Genomic DNA, 22,153 nt, shown 5'->3' with positions numbered 1-22,153 from the left:
TGTATAGGTCCTTTGTTTCTTTAGGTAGATATACTCTTAAGTATTTTATTCTTTTTGTTGCAATGGTGAATGGTATTGTTTCCTTAATTTCTCTGTCTGTTTTTTCATTGTTAGTATATAGGAATGCAAGGGATTTCTGTGTGTTAGTTTTATATCCTGCAACTTTACTATATTCATTGATTAGCTCTAGTAATTTTCTGGTAGAGTCTTTAGGGTTTTCTATGTAGAGGATCATGTCATCTGCAAACAGTGAGAGTTTTACTTCTTCTTTTCCTATCTGGATTCCTTTTACTTCTTTTTCTGCTCTGATTGCTGTGGCCAAAACTTCCAACACTATGTTGAATAGTAGTGGTGAGAGTGGGCATCCTTGTCTTGTTCCTGATTTCAGGGGAAATGCCTTCAATTTTTCACCATTGAGGGTGATGCTTGCTGTGGGTTTGTCATATATAGCTTTTATTATGTTGAGGTATGTTCCTTCTATTCCTGCTTTTTGGAGAGTTTTAATCATAAATGAGTGTTGAATTTTGTCAAAGGCTTTCTCTGCATCTATTGAGATAATCATATGGTTTTTATCTTTCAATTTGTTAATGTGGTGAATTACATTGATTGATTTGCGGATATTAAAGAATCCTTGCATTCCTGGGATAAAGCCCACTTGGTCATGGTGTATGATTTTTTTAATATGTTGTTGGATTCTGTTTGCTAGAATTTTGTTAAAAATTTTTGCATCTATGTTCATCAGTGATATTGGCCTGTAGTTTTCTTTTTTTGTGGCATCTTTGTCTGGTTTTGGAATTAGGGTGATGGTGGCCTCATAGAATGAGTTTGGAAGTTTACCTTCTTCTGCAATTTTCTGGAAGAGTTTGAGTAAGATAGGTGTTAGGTCTTCTCTAAATTTTTGGTAGAATTCAGCTGTGAAGCCATCTGGTCCTGGGCTTTTGTTTGCTGGAAGATTTTTGATGACAGTTTCGATTTCCTTGCTTGTGATGGGTCTGTTAAGATCTTCTATTTCTTCCTGGTTCAGTTTTGGAAAGTTATACTTTTCTAAGAATTTGTCCATTTCATCCAAGTTGTCCATTTTATTGGCATAGAGCTGCTGGTAGTAGTCTCTTATGATCCTTTGTATTTCAGTGTTGTCTGTTGTGATCTCTCCATTTTCATTTCTAATTTTGTTAATTTGGTTTTTCTCTCTTTGTTTCTTAATGAGTCTTGCTAATGGTTTGTCAATTTTGTTTATTTTTTCAAAAAACCAGCTTTTAGCTTTGTTGATTTTTGCTATGGTCTCTTTAGTTTCTTTTGCATTTATTTCTGCCCTGATTTTTAAGATTTCTTTCCTTCTGCTAACTCTGGGGTTCTTCATTTCTTCCTTCTCTAATTGCTTTAGGTGTAGAGTTAGGTTATTTAATTGTTTTTTTTCCTGTTTCTTGATGTAAGCCTGTAATGCTATGAACCTTCCCCTTAGCACTGCTTTTACAGTGTCCCATAGGTTTTGGGTTGTTGTGTTTTCATTTTCATTCATTTCTATACATATTTTGATTTCTTTTTTGATTTCTTCTATGATTTGTTGGTTATTCAGAAGCGTGTTATTTAGCCTCCATATGTTTGAAATTTTAACAATTTTTTCCCTGTAATTGAGATCTAATCTTACTGCACTGTGGTCAGAAAAGATGACTGGAATGATTTCAAGTTTTTTGAATTTTCCAAGACCAGATTTATGGCCCAGGATGTGATCTATTCTGGAGAATGTTCCATGTGCACTTGAGAAAAAGGTGAAGTTGATTGTTTTGGGGTGAAATGTCCTATAGATATCAATTAGGTCTAGCTGGTCCATTGTGTCATTTAAGGTTTGTGTTTCCTTGTTAATTTTCTGTTTAGTTGATCTATCCATAGTTGTGAGTGGGGTATTAAAGTCTCCCACTATTATTGTGTTACTATTAATTTCCTCTTTCATACTTGTTAGCATTTGCCGTACATATTGCGGTGCTCCTATGTTGGGTGCATATATATTTATAATTGTTATATCTTCTTTTTTGATTGATCCTTTGATCATTATGTAGTGTCCTTCTTTGTCTCTTTTCACTTCCTTTATTTGAAAGTCTATTTTATCTGATATGAGTATTGCATCCCTATCAAGCTACCAACGGTATTTTTCACAGAACTAGACCAAAGAATTTCACAATTTGTATGGAAATACAAAAAACCTCGAATAGCCAAAGTAATCTTGAGAAAGAAGAATGGAACTGGAGGAATCAACCTGCCTGACTTCAGACTCTACTACAAAGCCACAGTCATCAAGACAGTATAGTACTGGCACAAAGACAGAAATATAGATCAATGGAACAGAATAGAAAGCCCAGAGATAAATCCACGAACCTATGGACACCTTATCTTTGACAAAGGAGGCAAGGATATACAATGGAAAAAAGACAACCTCTTTAACAAGTGGTGCTGGGAAAACTGGTCAACCACTTGTAAAAGAATGAAACTAGAACACTTTCTAACACCATACACAAAAATAAACTCAAAATGGATTAAAGATCTAAATGTAAGACCAGAAACTATAAAACTCCTAGAGGAGAACATAGGCAAAACACTCTCCGACATAAATCAAAGCAAGATCCTCTATGACCCACCTCCCAGAATATTGGAAATAAAAGCAAAACTAAACAAATGGGACCTAATGAAACTTAAAAGCTTTTGCACTACAAAGGAAACTATAAGTAAGGTGAAAAGACAGCCCTCAGATTGGGAGAAAATAATAGCAAATGAAGAAACAGACAAAGGATTAATCTCAAAAATATACAAAAAACTCCTGCAGCTCAATTCCAGAAAAATAAATGACCCAATCAAAAAATGGGGCAAAGAACTAAACAGACATTTCTCCAAAGAAGACATACAGATGGCTAACAAATACATGAAAAGATGCTCAACATCACTCATTATTAGAGAAATGCAAATCAAAACCACAATGAGGTACCATTACACGCCAGTCAGGATGGCTGCTATCCAAAAGTCTACAAGCAATAAATGCTGGAGAGGGTGTGGAGAAAAGGGAACCCTCTTACACTGTTGGTGGGAGTGCAAACTAGTACAGCCGCTATGGAAAACAGTGTGGAGATTTCTTAAAAACCTGGAAATAGAACTGCCATATGAGCCAGCAATCCCACTTCTGGGCATACACACTGAGGAAACCAGATCTGAAAGAGACACGTGCACCCCAATGTTCATCGCAGCACTGTTTATAATAGCCAGGACATGGAAGCAACCTAGATGCCCATCAGCAGATGAATGGATAAGGAAGCTGTGGTACATATACACCATGGAATATTACTCAGCCGTTAAAAAGAATTCATTTGAACCAGTCCTAATGAGATGGATGAAGCTGGAGCCCATTATACAGAGTGAAGTAAGCCAGAAAGATAAAGAACATTACAGCATACTGACACATGTATATGGAATTTAGAAAGGTGATAACGATAACCCTATATGCAGAACAGAAAAAGAGACACAGAAATACAGAACAGACTTTTGAACTTTGTGGGAGAATGTGAGGGTGGGATATTTCAAAAGAACAGCATGTATACTATCTATGGTGAAACAGATCACCAGCCCAGGTGGGATGCACGAGACAAGTGCTCCGGCCTGGTGCACTGGGAAGACCCAGAGGAATCGGGTGGAGAGGGAGGTGGGAGGGGGGATCGGGATTGGGAATACATGTAAATCCATGGCTGATTCATATCAATGTATGACAAAACCCACTGGAAAAAAAATAATAATAATAAAAATAAAAAAAAAATAAATTTATCTTAAAAAAAAATGATAAATTTAGATATCTATTGTTCCCTCTAGGAAGCATAAGATAATAAATATATTTTCATCATGTAAATATATTATTTGAGGATAAAATATTGGGATCTAATGAAAGATATAAAAATATAAATTCAAGATAAAAATGTTCAAATTTTTAATAATATGTAAATTTTTTAAATTAATGAATTTAGTTGTCAAAGTGAATTGCATATATGTTCCATTAGGTCCATTGAAAAGTATATCATAGCAAATTTATTTTTAAATGTCAAATATTTACAATATATTGGTAATTCATTCTTTGTAGATATTTAAACTTACTTTAACAGTTTCAGATGACAAATTAAAATTGTAATAAAGGCACATAGATTATAAGTTATTTTAGAAATATATTTATATGACTAAAACTTTTAAAGAGTCTTAAGGTAAAACATTACATCCTACCTGTCATCATTCCCCCTGCTATCTTAAGAAAAGGAAACAGGAGGAATACACTTCAATTTTTTTTTTGTTGATTGAGGTATTCTTAGCCCTAAGCAGAAGACCCAAAACAGTTAGAAAAGTAAAGGAGGTAGAGCTTTAACTGTGAATAAACATATTATTTTTGCCTGCATATTGAGAGTTTATCCATACCTAATGTTTATTTTACTAATCTACTGCTGTTGTTTCCTCTAGGTACACTCAGGAACACTGTTACCTGGCCTTCTCTGAGCACTTCCCTGAAAGGACTGGCTCAAGGATTAGAGACCGTGGAATTCATCCTCTACCTGTTTGCTAATTCAGTAGATATCATATGGATATTGGCTACTTGCCATTTAAATACAAGTATGACTTTGGCATTATGGGAGAAATAACTTAAAATTTAGAAAATGCTGAAAGAAGTCTAGTAATTGACTACTTTGGAATCTCCACTAATGCATTGCACTCATTCATCCAGAGTGCCCCATTATTTTACCAAGGAATCCAGTTTATCAAGAGTTCTCAACATCTGGACTCAGGATACCATGTGCCTTTTCCTAGATTTATTACTTCACAATAAAAGATGAATGTATCATTTAACACTTGACTAATGATTCACTCATTGATTTTATTGTTGGTGAATGTAGCATCATTCTTTCCATTATGTGTGGGCTTCCCTGGTGGCTCAGATGGTAAAGAATCTGCCTGCAATGCAAGAGAATCAGGTTCAATCCCTGGGTCAGGCAGATACTCTGGAGAAGGAAATGGCAACCCACTCCAGTATACCTGCCTGGAGGATCCCATGAACTGAGCAGCCTGGCAGGCTACAGTTCACGGGGTCACAAAGAGTTGAACATGACTGAGTGACTAACATTCCCCATTGTGTGTATTACTGGTGGGCTGAATTCCACTCTCTCCTGTTACAGGAAAGGAAACTCCCTCTTCATCCAATCCTTGTAGCCAGAACGCAGGCATGCAGCATACAGTTATTCAGTCTGATGCTCCATCTGGGACATATTTGCTTGAGCATGTGACACAAGAAGCAGAGACTCTTGGAAGACTGGACATCATGGAGATATGGATAATAGTGGCTAAGAGTAGAAATGGAAGGGTCCTAACTAGATCATTCCTGCTGAACCATATCCATGACTCTTGTTCCTGCTAATGAGAGCTTTGGACATCTACACAGGTCTTTCCTCTCCAAGCCTGATATCTAACCCTCTAACCAAGCCTATGTACAGCTCGGCTACCTAAACTGACTCAAAAAGACAGCAACATCCAGTGCTTCACAGCTAAGTATAGGTTTCCAAAGACATAAGCATATTACTTCCACAGCCTGGCCTGTGATTTGTTAGTAATCATTTAAAGGGTATCTCCTGGTGTAAAATTGACTATCACAATCACTCTTAAATGCTTATAAATAATATTATTAGAAGTTAATATCTTATCTCAATAAATGTAATCCCAGATACTATCCCCCATTGTTGTTTTGATTCAGCTTCAGATGAAGTTTATGTCTAGAGCATGTATTATATGAAAAATTCCAATGTGTAAACATGATAGAAATGCTCAATAAAAGACATGTTCTTGCTACAAGGGTCACATGACAACTGATTTCTACATGAAGCAATAAAATCTCAACCTCTGTGTCATTTTCACCCTCTCTGTGAATGGTGAGCAAATGTATCCTATTTAGTTGTTTTGCTTTCTCACTCTGCTACTAAATTTGCCCTTGACTTGTCTCTTCTTGTGTAAAGCATGGTCTTCTTATGATTAAGAAATGCAATTTGTATGAACTGCAATAAGCAGGGAGAATAGAAGCTCTGTCCAAGTGTACTGGAGAGCTCAAAGTCATAATATATTTCCTAAAATATGCTTTTCATGCATATTTTTTGATTATTCACATCTGGAAATTCTGTTCGATTAGTTATATGGCATTTCAAGCTTCTTTCCAACCCTTGTTCTTGTCATTTGATACTATCTGTGCAAGTTCATCACCATACGGTTTCATTTTGCGCTTGGTTAATTTGATCTCTCCTCTAATAGATTTTTCTGTTTTACACAGTCAGTTTCTCAGGATCTTTGGTACATGACTTAGCAATTTCCTAATTATTAATACCCATCTTACAATTTCTACCCTTAGTACAGATTCTGTGCAGTAGTCAAAATAAGTGTATTTTCTTTTATATGGAATACCATCACATACTTGAACATAATTTAAGGATACAAATTTCCTCCATTTTAAAGTTAAATTGCCTAACATCCTTCAAAGAATATTGTTGCACATTATTCATTACTTTGTGTATTATTCACTTTGTCAAAATTCTCATAATTGTTTTTCCTTTCCCAGAAAATGATGTCTAATTATAGATGTAAAAATTTGCCATAGATTGTGTTCTGAACATTATGATTGTCATGATGTACTTGTGTTCTGAACATTATGATTGTCATGATGTACTTCTTAGTACAACAACAATCATGTTGTTTTAAAATCTTCTCCCCTCAAATGCTTACTCAGTAACACGTTATAGCCTATAGATCCTCAAGGAATAATCAAGAATTGCTGATGGTATGCCCGGATTTTACCTTTTATTGTTGTTTGAATTTTAATGCAAATTGTGGCTTCACACTTATTTCTGTGAAAGTTAACCTAGTGGGTTCAAGTTTTAGTCTTATCTTACTGATAGACCATAGACAAAGGTATTAATCACTTGGGCCTTCTCTCTTTCACTAGTATATGATATTCTTGCCTCAGTCCCTTCATATGCAATGCAGATTATGTATTTCTAGTCCTTCTGCCATGATTCAATGATTTATGATTATCAGTGCTTGTGATGTTAATTGTTTCACATATATTTGTTTTTGTATAAAAAAACACATGAAATATCTATTCAAATTTTTAGTTAGACAAATTTTTTCCAGACAGTACTCTACTGTTCCATGTCTGCATTTTGCCATGTACAATTCGGCTTTCTGTACTCTGTTAGTTTCCTGTGGGTGTTGTAATAAATTACTATCAAGTCTGGCTTCCAGGTGGCACTAGTGGTAAAGAATCTGCTTGCCAATGCAGGAGCTTTGAGACTTGGTTCAATCTCTGGGTTGGGAAGATCCCCTGGGGTAGAAAATGGCAACCCACTCCAGCATTCTTGGTAGGAAACCCCATGGACAGAGGAGCCTGGCAGGCAACAGTCCATAGGATCATAAAGAGTCGGACATTACTAAGCGTGTGCATGCGCATGTGCACACACATACACGTTAAAACAGTAGAAATGTGTTCTCTTGCAATTCTAAGGACAGAAATTTCAAACCAAAATCTTGGCAGGGCTGCACTTCCTCTGGGGGCACTAGAGAAAAACTTTTCCTTTGCCTCTTCAAGCTCTGGCAGTATACTGGCTTTCTATGACTTGTGACCTCATCACTCATATCTCCACTTCTACGGTCACATTGTCTTTGGTTTTGTCAAATCTCCCTTTGTCTCACACTTGTTATCGGATTTAGGGCCCTCACGGACAATACAGAAGAAATGTCTCTTCTCAAAATCTTTAACATGATCATACTGTTGACCATGTAAGGTAATATTTATGCTTTACCTATCATTTTATAGATAAATAATCAGAGGTTCTCCGATTAAGATTTGGATACATGAATAGGAAACTCTTATTCAGTCTATTGTGCACATGAATGACACCACTATTCAAATCACAGACACAAAAACGTTTATCAGAAGGGAGTCTAGGAAAGACTATGGCAATCTATAATCTGGAGGAAATCTTAGCCAATATACATGTGATTGCAAGCATAATGAAACTAATACTACCTGGTATCTGGTATACCATCTGGGGTAATGGGGAGCTTACTAAGGTCGTTAGTTACTACATGAAGTTGGGCAAGTGACCTCAACTCCCCGAATCTTCACTTTTATATTAGGGGTTTTTCCTTGATCATTCTTAAATTTTTAGCAATAATTTCATACTTGCATAATTTATTAAGAAAGATATACAAAAATGACCTCATATTTTTCTTCCCATGATATAAATTAAATTTCAAAATCTAATAGATATTTTTGTGACATATATATATATGCCACCATCTGGTGGCACAGATGGTAAAGAATCTGCCCGAAATGTGGGAGACCTGGCTTTGATCCCTGGGTTGGGAAGATCCCCTGGAGAAGGGATGGCTACCCACTCCAGTATTCATGCCTGGAGAACTCCATGGACAGGGGCTGCAGTCCACGGTGTTGCAAAGAGTCAGCCATGACTGAGAGACTAACACTTTCACTTTTCTTTTTCCCCATGAGTAAAATAAAAACTATATGGGGTTTGTAATAATCAGTAATTGCTTTAAAAATTCCAGAAATTTATTGACCATTTCTAATTCAGATGATCAGAGAAGGCTTCACAGAGATTGTCTAGGAGGAATCAGGTAGAGACAAAGTGAGACAGAAGAAAGGAGACAGGAATAGATTTGCCAAAGTTCTGCTAATCAAAAACCTCTCCCCCTATTCTCACACACTAGATGGGCATTTATTAAGTACCTTTAGGAACTACGTACTGTGCTGTTAAAATGATTAATTGGAATTTGACAGAATTTGAAGAAAAAAGCTAAAGTTTATGTACTATTGCTAAAAACTGATGTATTGTAAAGCAAATGGATGTGCTGTAAATTTCAAAAATTTAATGAAATTGAAAGTGCTACTTTATCTTTCTGTATAGTAACACTGCATAGTCATGAGAATTAATTCTATATTAAGCCATGGGACATAAATTCTATATATGGATTAATCAAGGTATAAAATACAGAACTTTTATATATTTATTTCCATTTGTCACATCTTATATATGATATACAATCTACTCCAAATATATATACATTGTCTATTATAACATCATCACTAAGGTAAGTTCTAGAAAACATTTTATATCTTCAAGAAGCCTACAGTTAAGTAAATATAATGTATCATGTTACCAAAAATAGAATAGATGGATACGGAAATATTTTTGAATGCATAAATATATCAGAGAGTAGAACAGATATTTGGGCTAGAAGATAACATTTCTATACAAACTGTTTTGGTTGCCATGGAATTCTTTATTTAGATGATTTTATGTAAGTGCATTTGTAGCTAAGTCATTTATTTCCCCTTCATTTGGGACATTTAATAAAAGCCATTGGGAGAATTAGAGTGATGTTTACAGAGTTAAGAATGTTTTAAAATGAGATGACTTCTGAACTGTACCGCCTTATTTATAGAAGTATCTTACTTTTTCATTCTACCTCACATTACACACACTTACTAAGCAATGGCCACTATTAACAGTTATGGCAGAAATACCTTTCCTAAGCAAGATTTTTTTTTTCCTTGTCACAAGTAACCCTTGAATACAGTGTATAAATTCCCACTCTTATTTTGCAACTTAAGGTTAGAAAAAAGTATGCCCCAGTGACAGAGGCACATGAGAGAAGGGTGAAATGTGTAAGAATAAACTCTTAGTTTTATTTTCTTACCGATCTGTCTATGCAAATTTCACCTCAATGAGCTATCACTATAATTATCTGTGTGGGATGCTTTTCCTACAAATGAAGCGGGAGCAGAGTCATCACTGCATGTATAGGAGGCTGGGAACATTGTTTTCACAAATACTGAGGGAAAGAAAAGACAAAAAACAAGTCTCCTATTGTTGTAGCTATGCGTTCCAGGAGACAAACTCACTCAGAAGGACAATGCAGATAGTGGAGTGCAGTTTATTGCATGGCAGGCCCAACACAGAGGCCCCTTTTAGCCAAGGACCCCGACCAGCTTTTGTGAAAACCTTATATACCCTAAGTGTATGTGCCCAAACCCGCCTCCCCAAATTCCCTGAAACTAGTCTGAACAAAGGAAAAGAAGGATACAGTCAAAGTTAATCCGTGATTCATATGCCTTAAGCCTAGGTAGTTAACAGTGGACAATTATCAATAGGTCTGTGGTCATACCCCAATAAGTGTGATGAAATTTATGAGTCTATTCGGTTAAACAGATAATTAGGGCATTTTTCTAGGTGAAGGAGAGTCTAGGCATTAGCCCTGGGGATCTTCCTTCCGGGGGGTCTGTTTTTCCAGTTGGAATGTCGTTTCCATAGATACGGGTCATATAGCTCAAAGTCCACAGTCCGGCCCAAGATGGAATCCTGCTTTCAAGATGGAGCCTGTTCTGTCTGTTTCCTCCTTCACTATCTCCCAAAATCTGGTGAGCTCCCATTTGAAACTTCCTCTAAGAAAGCAAGTCAATGATTTCCCTTTATTTCTCAATAGGGTGAGGTCAGGAAATCAAATATCTTCCCTGTCATTCTGCACTGATAATGTAATAGTTTCTGTGGATGTGGTAAGAAAAAGAAATATTTTAGTTCCTTAAAAGCTAGAGAGAGAGAGAGAGAGAGAATAATGAAATGCACATTATAACATACAAGGAAGAAATTACCTTCTAAGAAAAAACAGTGCAAAAATACAATTACACCTGGAAGCATAGGACATGACAGTGCCTTGTTTTTCAGCTGGCAGGTAATTAAAAAAAAAAAAAAAAAAAATTGATTGTAAGAATGAAAGGAAAAAGAACAGAAAATTACAGTATCACCAAATAAGTATAAATAATATAAACCTACTAAACTGCTTGTTTGTTTGTTTGGCTAGTAATGCTGAGGAAGTTATATCTTTTCTAATATTAAGCACAGTAAAACATTTAAGTGTATAAATATTTCTCAAATCATAAAACCACTTCATTTAAAATGAGATTAGCTGGGGGAAACAAAAAACAAACAAAAAACCACCCTTTTCCAGAGGAGCCAACTAAAGAGAGTGCAGTTGAATTCATAGAAAACAGGTAGGGACTCAAATGGTTCAGTAGGAAAAAAAACATACATACACATCCTGCAGTCGGCTACTCTGAGGGCGAGAGAGTATATTATCTTATCTGATTTTGGGTGTATTTTATATGTAAAATGGAACAAAAGTGCTAAGTGCATAGATTAAAGTTATGAAACTATACCTAATACACGTGCATTATTTCCTTAATGTATTATTCTTTCTCAAATTTTTTAGAAATATTGGTTAGCTTAATTTACCTCCATTTACAAAGTATCAATACAACAGAAATTCTGAGGAAAAACATTGAATCTAATGGTTATAACCTCAAGACAGATTTATATAGTAATAAACTATTTTTCAGGCTCCTAAGTTAGCTACAGATTGGTGTTTGGATAAAATGAAATAAAATTGCACTGACTTTCTACACATATTTCATCCGTGTAATTGGGCATATGCAGAAGTCTCTGATTGTTGTTTTTCTGTTTGTGAAGTGCTGTGCCGATGATGCATTTAAACAAACAACGGGAGCAGTGATGCATAATTACCTGCCACATAATTTTAATTGCTCTTCAAAAGCTCTAAACTCTCTGTTCAAATGTAACCAGTTGGTGACATCATATAGAGAAATTATACTTTCAGCTACTGCAAGAGAATATGAATGAATAACATTACTGACTATCCATCTTTAATAAGCAAAAGAGTGTCAACTTGTTTATTAATAAAATGACATTTAGAGAAGCCTGGAAATGCATCAAAAAATGGATTTTTGCCTACATAGTACCAAAATATAATTTCCCTTACAAGTGATCTATTGTTGTAGAATATTAAGAAATTTTGATGATGCCATACACCTTAGAATGATGGGTATGATCTGTGACCCAGTTCAAAGGTAAAGACTGAAATTCTTATTGCCCAAGTCAAGATTATTCTGTGAAATTTGGTGGTTCTCTGTTATTAATGCCATCAGTGTGGCATGATTAGCTTTACTAAAGCTGAGACTTTTGTGCCTATGGACCAGCTTCCTTATTTTCATCATACAGTTATGCCCCCTGGCATTTTTATTTCTTCTTAATGGTGCAACAAAAGAGGCTGGTATTCATTATCAATCTAGATGAACTTTGTTGTTTTCCCAGTTTCCTAGAATCTCTCCTTCTCCTCCAATCATTCCTTACTTTCTCTTCACCAGTTAACAAAGTCATACAAATGTGTGAATGCTTTTAACAATAATGTAAAAATCCAATTTTAAAAGCTATCTTCCGTTTCTTCACTACAAAGATCCTTGAGGCAAGGCAATCTGAAGCAGAACAAAGTATCTAGGTGCCAGAGATGTGATATTGAGATTTCTGGCATAATAGCAAATGACACACATTTCTATCTCAATAAAATGTGAGGCTAGCTGAAGGAATTTTGTAAAAGGCATCCTGTTTGCTCTCAGAAACAAATACCAGAAAGTTTGCATTTCTGCTTCTGGACATAATTGTGTCTGGTTATCATCCCTGGACATGCTGTGGCCATCTTGCTATCTCCTTCAAAATAGAGACATATATAAAGAATGGCTCCAATTTACAGGGAACCAGGACCCAAATACAGGTCAAGAAGCAAGAGTTATAACCAGACATGGAACAATGGACTGGTTCAAAATTGGGAAAGGAGTATATCAAAGTTGTATATTGTCACCCTGCTTATTTAATTTAAATGGAGAGTATATCATGCAAAATGCTAGGTTGGATGAAGCACAAGCTGGAATCAAGACTGCCAGGAGAAATATCAATAATCTCAGATATGCAGATGACACCACCTTTATAGCAGAAAGTGAAGAGGAACTAAAGAGCCTCTTGAAGAAGGTGAAAGAGGAGAGTGAAAACTCTGGTTTAAAACTCAGCATTAAAAAAACTAACATCTTCACTTCCAGTCCCATCACTTCATGGCAAATAGATGAGGAAACAGTGGAAACAGTGACAGACTTTATTTTCCTGGGCTCCAAAATCACTGCAGATCGTGACTGCAGCCATGAAATTAAAAGACCCTTTATCCTTGGAAGTAAAGCTATGACAAACCTAGACAGCACATTAAAAAGCAGAGACATCACTTTGCCGACAGAGGTCCATATAGTCAAAGCTATGGCTTTTCCAGTAGTCATGTACTGATGTAAGAGTTGGACCAGAAAGAAGGCTGGGCTCCCAAGAAATGATGCTTTTGAACTGTGGTGTTGGAAAAGACTCTTGAGAGCCCTTTGGACTGCAAGAAGACCAAACCAGCCAATCTGAAAGGAAATCAACCCTGAATATTCATTGGAAGGATTGATGCTGGGGCTGAAGTTCCAGTACTTTGACCACCTGATGTGGAGAGCTGGCTCATTGGAAAAGACCCTGATGCTGGGAAAGATTGAAGGCAGGAGGAGAAAGGGATGACAGAGGATGAGATGGTTGGATGGCATCACCAACTCAATGGACATGAGTTTGAGCAAATTCTGACTGAACAACAACAATGCCACAAATACATTGTTGCTAGGAGCTTTTAATTCACAGGCAGCTTTGTTATGTGAAACAATACTTCTCTCTGTATTTCAGTAAACTAAGTGTTTTGTTTAACATCTGAATTATTCTAATTGATCCTTTGATGACAGGAATTGAGAGCAAAGTTTTACTTTAAATACTTTCAAGTTTTTATGAGGAATCACAGCATTATACCAGATGTTCACTTAGCTAAATAATTAGTTTAACAAACTCCAATTTCAACTTTGTCGAAATCCTTTTGCAAAATACTTAGTACTTTTCCAATCTAAATGAAAAGTCACAGTTGGAGGATAAAAATGCTACACTTGTTGATATGCCAGATGTGCTTAGTCACTCAGTCATGTCTGACTCTTTGTGACCCCATGGACTGTAGCCCGACAGGCTCCTCTGTCCATGGGATTCTCCAGGCAAGAATACTGGAGTGGGTTGCCATTCCCTTCTCCAGAGGATCTTCTCAACTCACAGTTTGAACCTGGGTTTCCCTCATTGCATGCAGATATTTTACCAGCTCAGCCACCAGGAAAGCCATATGCTTTGGAGTATTTAAACTTCTGTCATAAATTGGCCAAAAAAAAAAAAAAAGGTCCTTACCCAGAGCAAATTGTGTCCAGTAGGAGGGGGGCATGATTAGATCTCTACCTGAGAGTAGACTTGAAGTGCCATAGGTCCGCATGCCCAGGAGGAACCCACACCAGACCCGCTATAGTTGGTGAACATAGTGTCAGAACTGGAGGAGCAGAAGGAGCATCACAGCCACAAAATTAACCCCACAACTTGGCAACCATGCTACAGGGCTTGATGGGGACATCTGAGGAAAATTCAAGTCAAGTCAAACAACAACAAATATCTGCTCCAAGATCTGAGCAATCACTGGATGAGTGGCATCAGTGTCCTGGATGTTGAGCTTGCTTTTGAGAACTTGTAAGTAAGCTTCTCTTTTTCTATCATGACCCTCAATGCATGTTGAGTTTTGCAGAGATATTTTTATAAATTATTTCTGCCATTGCAGACACATCTCACCTCCACACTTAACCACTGATGACCACTGTTAGGTTACAGTCACATCTGTCTGTGCTTTTCAGGGTAATTTTGGCATTTCCTGTTGGGCTCTGCTTCCAGGAATTGTGGCAGAGGTTTGATAGAGCTTCAATACAGAGCAGCCTATACAAGGTTTAAGTTGTGTGACCTGCAAAGACCATCCGTCCCCCAGCCACATTCCCTCTGTGACTCCACGGTGTCTGAGATTCTAGTGAGTTCATATTTCTACCTTTAGTTTCCTGAGTTCTTCCTTTGCAATCTTATGAACCCACACAGGTTCAGTTTTCTCAAAACCATTCACTTGCACAAGAACTTTTGGGAAGCACTTCGTAAATCAGCAAGCCAGTCCTCTGATCAAACAGAGGATATATATATATATATAATGGCTATAAAGGAAGTCTGGACCTTAGATACAATGGCCTGAATATTTTCTAGGCAGGGGAGGAAATAACTCATTTCTTCCTTTTTATAGTTATGAAATACTAACTGCAAACTAATTTCTCAGGAGAGTTCTGGTTATATTTCAAATAAATTACCCTCCTATATTTCTATTGTCTTTATACTTCTGCATGATGTCCATGAAATTACAAATATGCCTTTTTGTATTATATGCCGGTAAGATTAAATATTAAGATAAAGATTACATTTTTTTCCATATTGCATATTGAGTAATTTTATTTTAACAAGTTTTTGGTTACTTGTTAACTTTTCTTTCTTGATCTGGGTCTGCTCTGATATGGTAAATCAAGAATTGATTATATGTGTTTTAACACAAGTAAACTGAATTGCACTGTGTCCCAGAGAGCTTTCTCTCTGATCTTATATCATGAAGGGATAGAGCCACACATACAGGAGAGATTATATAAATCTATGAGCAAAGCAAATATAATGTGTTTGGACATGTTAAAGCAAAGATTATTAATTTATTTTACCTTTGTTTTCCCAAGACTATATTAACTAGACTTCTCAGTACACAAAGATGCTAATACCGAGGCTAAACTACCCATGTGGGCATTTTAATATTTATTTTATATTCAGAATAAAATGGAAAATTAGGAAAATAAATTTATAGCATGCTTGAAACACATAATTTTTAAACACATAACAACACTCATGGAAAACCATCAGTTTTAACCAAATATTAGATGTACATTGGGAGAGACAGTCAGCCTTGCACAACTTCATAAGAGTGAGTTTTGGATCAAGAACATTTCCCTACCTGGGGATAAAGAGTCTTCACGGCCTGTGTTGGGCAGATCAGCTTCTTTGAGAACATCTTTCCCTATCTAGACCTGAAGTGTTCTTCCTCATTCTGCTCAATTCTGTACATCATATGGTACAAAGCTTCAACTTCGTCTGTTTGAGTAGGGAAGGAACTGGGTCCTTCTCTTGAAGCATGAGAAGGTGCTGGTCACTCCCTGCATCAGCTTCCTGCAAGACCCCATGGCTCAGGGCTAATTTTGCCCTGTCTTTTCTATGTGAGTAAAATATTGTATCATCCAGTGGCTGTGGGGGCCGTGTCTTTCTTGTTGACCCCCCTTACCTAAAAACCACCCAGTGGGGCAACTTCCTGGGACTAATGGCAGGCATTGTCTTGGTTTTGGCTGGTGAGAAATAGAATATTTCCTGTCATATCAGTATACAAGGATGTCACAGTTATCAGTGATTTTAGCCCTCAAGTGTGAGTTCCTGAATCCTTAGGGCACTCAGGAAGGAGAAGAATACCTAATCTAACAGTCATCAGACAGTAGTCACTCCCTGTGGTGAGCCCCAAGGGAGCTCTGGATGTGAAAACACAGGATGCTGGCCCCAGAATAGGTGAGGTACATATGAAAAGAATAATTTCAAGTGAGCCCAGACTCTTGCATCATCCCATAATTTGAAAAGTACTAAATTTCTTAACTTTGGATATCTGTTTTGTTTTTTTTTTAATTAACAATAATCTTCGGATGTTCAGACTACCTACCTTTTGTTGTAAAACTTCTATATAATCTGGCTCCTCCATTTGCCTTCTGGGAATAGTTCTCTCAGGGTTACTTGAGATGCTGTCTCAAAGTGCTAAAAGTTCCCACCAAATGAAACATAACTCAACTTCTAGGTTGTGACTATTTTTAAGTCAACACTATCTATCCTCCACTCATGGGACTCTTCCACTGGAGGTTGTAACAGTGTCACTTGCTTCACAATGCATATTTGTTATCTATTATAAATCATTAGGAAGAATTATTTAAAGGTATCACACATGATTAAAAGATTGCATTCAAATATACAGCATTAGTTAGGAAATTTGAGAGTAGAATCATATTACCTGATCTGTAAAATGTACAACATTGAAAAAAGTAAAGAAAAATTCCTATAGTAACACATATTTATCATTGTTCTGAAAATAACACATAGCCTATGATGTTCTTCCTAACCACATAGCCTATGATGCTCTTTCTAAGCAACTCGGACAGTTGTGTTGGTTAACAACTGACATAATCTGGCTCAATACAATTTTTCTCCTTAAAAACAAAAATATAATGAGGGTATAGGGTTAAAAGCAGTAGACTAAACTGGTAGAGATAACTGGAGAACTACAATTTGAAAAATTAGGGAATGATATCTTTCTTTTGAGGCATCCATGATGGCAAAATGTGGGGATAAATAGAGACAAGAGCCAGAAAAAGGATACGTATGATACAAGCAGAGATTTTGTGGTATCAGAGAAGCAAAGGATAATGACTTCTAACAGCGTTGTTCTAACAGCATTCCAGTAACTATTTTCAACTACGACAGGCCAGCCTGCATTTTCTGACCCTGTGCCCCATGTGATAACCTGTTACTCCTTCCCTGGTGGCTTAGATGGTAAAGAATCTGCCTGCATTGTGGGAGATCTGGGTTCGATCCCTGAGTCGGGAAGATCCCTCTGGAGCAGGGAATGGCTACCCACTCTAGTATTCTTGCCTGGAGAATCCCATGGACAGAGGAGCCTGGGGGCTACTGTCCATGGGGTGGCAAAGAGTCAGACAGGACTGATCAATTAACTCTATTCCCAGCAGTAGTAATAACAAAATTGTTTGGGGGCAGATTTTAATAAGCATACAGGAAAATCTTCCCAGGGCCTTCTGGAATTCAGCCAAGTTTGAAAACCATCCATATAGAAATGCTTTAGTAATCATTTCTCATACAAACTTCTTATAGGAAAGCAGATTTTATATTATAAAACTTTCTTTGACAAGACAAGGTGTTAGTTACCCACACTTCATAGTATTACAGTAGGTTTCCAGAGGGCTGACATAAGCTTTCTATAATCCCACTCATGTTTGGAGCACTTCTGGGACCAAGCTACCAGAGTTGACATTTTTACCATTTCTGAAGACCTGTGGCAGGACAGAAGGCACTCTGCAGGAAGAGAGAGGAGACATGGACAGTCTAGAGCTAGAAGTAATTGGTCAGTCACAGAGTAAAAGGATTATTTTAAATACAGGAGGATAAAAAGGCTGCTAACTTCTTTCTCTCATACCTCTCCATAAGACAGAGGTATTAAAAATTAACAATGAAAACTGTTAGAACAGACTAGGAGCACCAAACAGCACTCTAGTTTTTCTACACATGAGAAACAATACAAATAGATGTGAAAAGTTAGAGACTTTATTTGTACATTGGAAGATCCGATGGAGAGATGATAAAAGTAGCTATTTCAAATTTCCCCAGTGTTACTCAAGTGGAGTGGCAAAGATAGTACCAAAAAGCCCTAGAAAGGACAGGAAGGAAATCATCCATTTCATTAGTAGGCAAGCAGTCAGGAGCACACATGAAACACTTTTAGATCATTTACATATTGATAATGAGCAATTAGAAAGGAAATAGATTATTTAAAATTTCTTCTGTCTTCATGGAGCCAGATGGAATGTCTCTCACTGCTACCACAAGCATGAACTACTTGAGAGAATGTGCTTATGGAAAACAGTGTGGAGATTTCTTAAAAAACTGGACATAGAACTGCCATATGACCCAGCAATCCCACTTCTGGGCATACACACTGAGGAAACCAGATCTGAAAGAGACACGTGCACCCCAATGTTCATCGCAGCACTGTTTATAATAGCCAGGACATGGAAGCAACCTAGATGCCCATCAGCAGATGAATGGATAAGGAAGCTGTGGTACATATACACCATGGAATATTACTCAGCCATTAAAAAGAATTCATTTGAACCAGTCCTAATGAGATGGATGAAGCTGGAGCCCCTTATACAGAGTGAAGTAAGCCAGAAAGATAAAGAACATTACAGCATACTGACACATGTATATGGAATTTAGAAAGGTGATAACGATAACCCTATATGCAGAACAGAAAAAGAGACACAGAAATACAGAACAGACTTTTGAACTTTGTGGGAGAATGTGAGGGTGGGATATTTCAAAAGAACAGCATGTATACTATCTATGGTGAAACAGATCACCAGCCCAGGTGGGATGCACGAGACAAGTGCTCCGGCCTGGTGCACTGGGAAGACCCAGAGGAATCGGGTGGAGAGGGAGGTGGGAGGGGGGATCGGGATTGGGAATACATGTAAATCCATGGCTGATTCATATCAATGTATGACAAAACCCACTGGAAAAAAAAAATAATAATAATAAAAATTAAAAAAAAAAAAAAAAAAAGTTCATTAGCAGAGTTGTACTTTCAGATTCATAATTCCTACACGAAATCAGAGGCACTAATGGAATTATGGCTTTTGATGGTTTGACAAAGGAAATATAAAATTATTATGGCCCATAGAGTACTCTGAGGAGGATTAGAACTGTGACTCTCAGGAGAGAATTCAGTGGACGCCCATGGGTTAGTGAGTGTAACAGAAAACCGGGAGAGGAGTAGGGTGAGAGGTCTTGTCCTCTGAAATTTCTATCAAAACTAGTCAACTTCTAATATTTTCAGTCAGTCCCACATTTAATTTCACCTGAAGTGGATCTTCCCTTCTTTCTAGAAAACACATAAACACACACACATATATGTGTGTTTGTAAGTGTCTGTGTTCAGCCACTTAGTCATGTCTGACTCTTTGCAACCCACTGACTGTAACCCCCCAAGCTCCTCTGTCTGTGCGATTTTTCAGGCAAGAATACTGGAGTGCGTTGCCATTTCCTATCCCAGGGGATCTTCCTGACCCAGGGATCAAATGTGCATCTCCTGTGTCTCTTGCACTGCAGATGGATTCTTTACACAAATGCATATATTTAATGTTTAAAAAGCAGTATTTTCATAGATACATATAATTTTCATATATTAGTAATAAAGTAATTCATGTTTCCTCAACATTTGCTTAGATCTTAATTTAAATAAAATTATATATCAAAGGTACTCCTCACAATAAATGTTGGTGAATTTTATGTTTATTCATATTTAAAAGATTCTACAATGTGTAGAAATATATTATTGCTAAAGGAAGATTAATAAATACCCAAGTCACTCTGTATTATTTCATACAATCTTATTTAAACAGACCATCAGAGGATGGATACAAATAAATAAATATTAGTTATTTACAGAGCTATCACAATCTAAATTCTTTTATACAGAATTAGAAGGAAAAAAAAATATGAGCATTGCACTCTGAGCAAACTTCTCTTTTGAAAAAGAAATCTTTTTGTCTAACTGGTAGTTCCAAAAGCACAATACAAATAGAACAGCTACTCAGTTTCTCATGAAAGTAAGCCATGAGTACAATTTCAATTACACTCAGAATTAAGTTAGATAGCTTTTAAATGTTGCAAGGGAAGCTATAAAGCAGTATAAAATACTTCTGTAATATAAGTAATTTAAGTTCAGCAGTATTAGCTCAAAGTAATGAATTCTTTTTCAAAGAATGAAAAATGAATTTTTGACATCATCCAATCTTCAAATTCTACTTTATATTACTCAAACAAAACAAAAACATTTAAGCTTCAGAGCACTAATGCTACTCAACTGAATCAATATGAGGGGCCTATCTGACTCCAGAAAGCCAGGAGTGTTGTTAAGTCCAAGTCCAAAGTCTGAGGAGCAGGGTAGCTGATGTTCTAAGTCCCAGCCCTGGGTCAGAAGACTGATGCCCCAGCTCAGCAGTCAGCCAGAGAGGGCACATTTTCCCTTCCTCTGCCTTGTTGTTCTATTTGGATGTTTAATTGATTGGATGATGCTTCTCCAGTCTGTGGAGAAACTTCTGCTTCACTCTGTCCAGTTCATTGATTCAAATACTAATCTCTTTCAGTTATACCTCAGAGACACACCCAGAAATGATGCTTAACCAGCAAACTGGACACCCTGTAGCTCAGTCAAGTCGACACATATAATTAACCATCAGAGCCATGGTAACATCTCCCCCAAACATTCTTCCTACTGTTGAACTTTCCCCATGCCTAGGAAATTGTACATACAAATTGTTTCTATTACAACTTGAACCACTGCTTTCTCTTGTTAAATTGTTACTGAATTGAGGAGCAACAACTTTCCATCTTGTGTGTAAGTAATCTTCATATATTCACAGACCAGCATGTCTCTTGGAATCTTTCTTGTTATGTATCAGAAGAGAGTTTGGCAAAGATGTTACTTGTAGTAATGTGAAAAATAAGAAACAAAAATAAGGAACTCAATAATCTAGCTAAAAATATTTCCTTAGAGAAAATGAAAAAGCAAAAAACAACATCTGGCCTCTTCTTAATGAGAAGACTCTGAGAAGAGAGAAAGTCTGATGATAAATCTGAGACGAGAAAAATAGCTAAAGAACAAACTATTAAATATAATGCGGTGGATTATGGTGTGGTAAATTTAAAATAAAACTGTTTCTAACTGATGCCTATTGTCAATTGTCAGACATGCAAAGACAGACTTCAGAGATATTGTTGATTCAGACCCAGAGCACCACAATAAAGTGAATATTGCATTAAAGAGTGCATTAAAGTGAATCACATTTTTTTTGGTTTCCCAGTTCATATAAAAGTTATCCTTATGCTATACTATAATCTTTTAAGTGTGCAAGAGGGTTAATTCTTTAAAAATAATGTATACACCTTAAATAAAAATACTCCATTGCTAAAACTACTCACCTTCATCAGAACCTTTAGTGAATAATTTATTTTTTTTAGTAACAGCAAAGATCACTGGTCACAGATCACCACAAAAAGCATAATAATAGTGAAAATTTTTGAAGTATCATGAGAATTACCAAAACATGACACAGAAGAGCAAAGTGAACAAATCCTGCTAGAAAAATGGCGCTGATAGACAAGCTTGATGTGGAGTTACTACAAATCTCAATTTGTAAAAAATGTAGAACCTGCAAAGTGCAATAAAGTGAAGTGAAATAGAATGAGGTGTACCTGTAACTAAAGATAGCTTCAGAAGATTTTGTTCCAGCATCAAATTTTTCAGAGATGTCCTCCAATGTTGTGGAACTAAGAAAAGGCGTTTTTCCTGTCCTGTTTGTAATTGCTATCCTACAAAATCTAAATTATGGGGTAAATTT

This window comes from Dama dama, chromosome 14, assembly GCF_033118175.1.
Source record: "Dama dama isolate Ldn47 chromosome 14, ASM3311817v1, whole genome shotgun sequence".
Classification (NCBI taxonomy): domain Eukaryota; kingdom Metazoa; phylum Chordata; class Mammalia; order Artiodactyla; family Cervidae; genus Dama; species Dama dama.
This window is presented reverse-complemented; position numbering follows the sequence as displayed.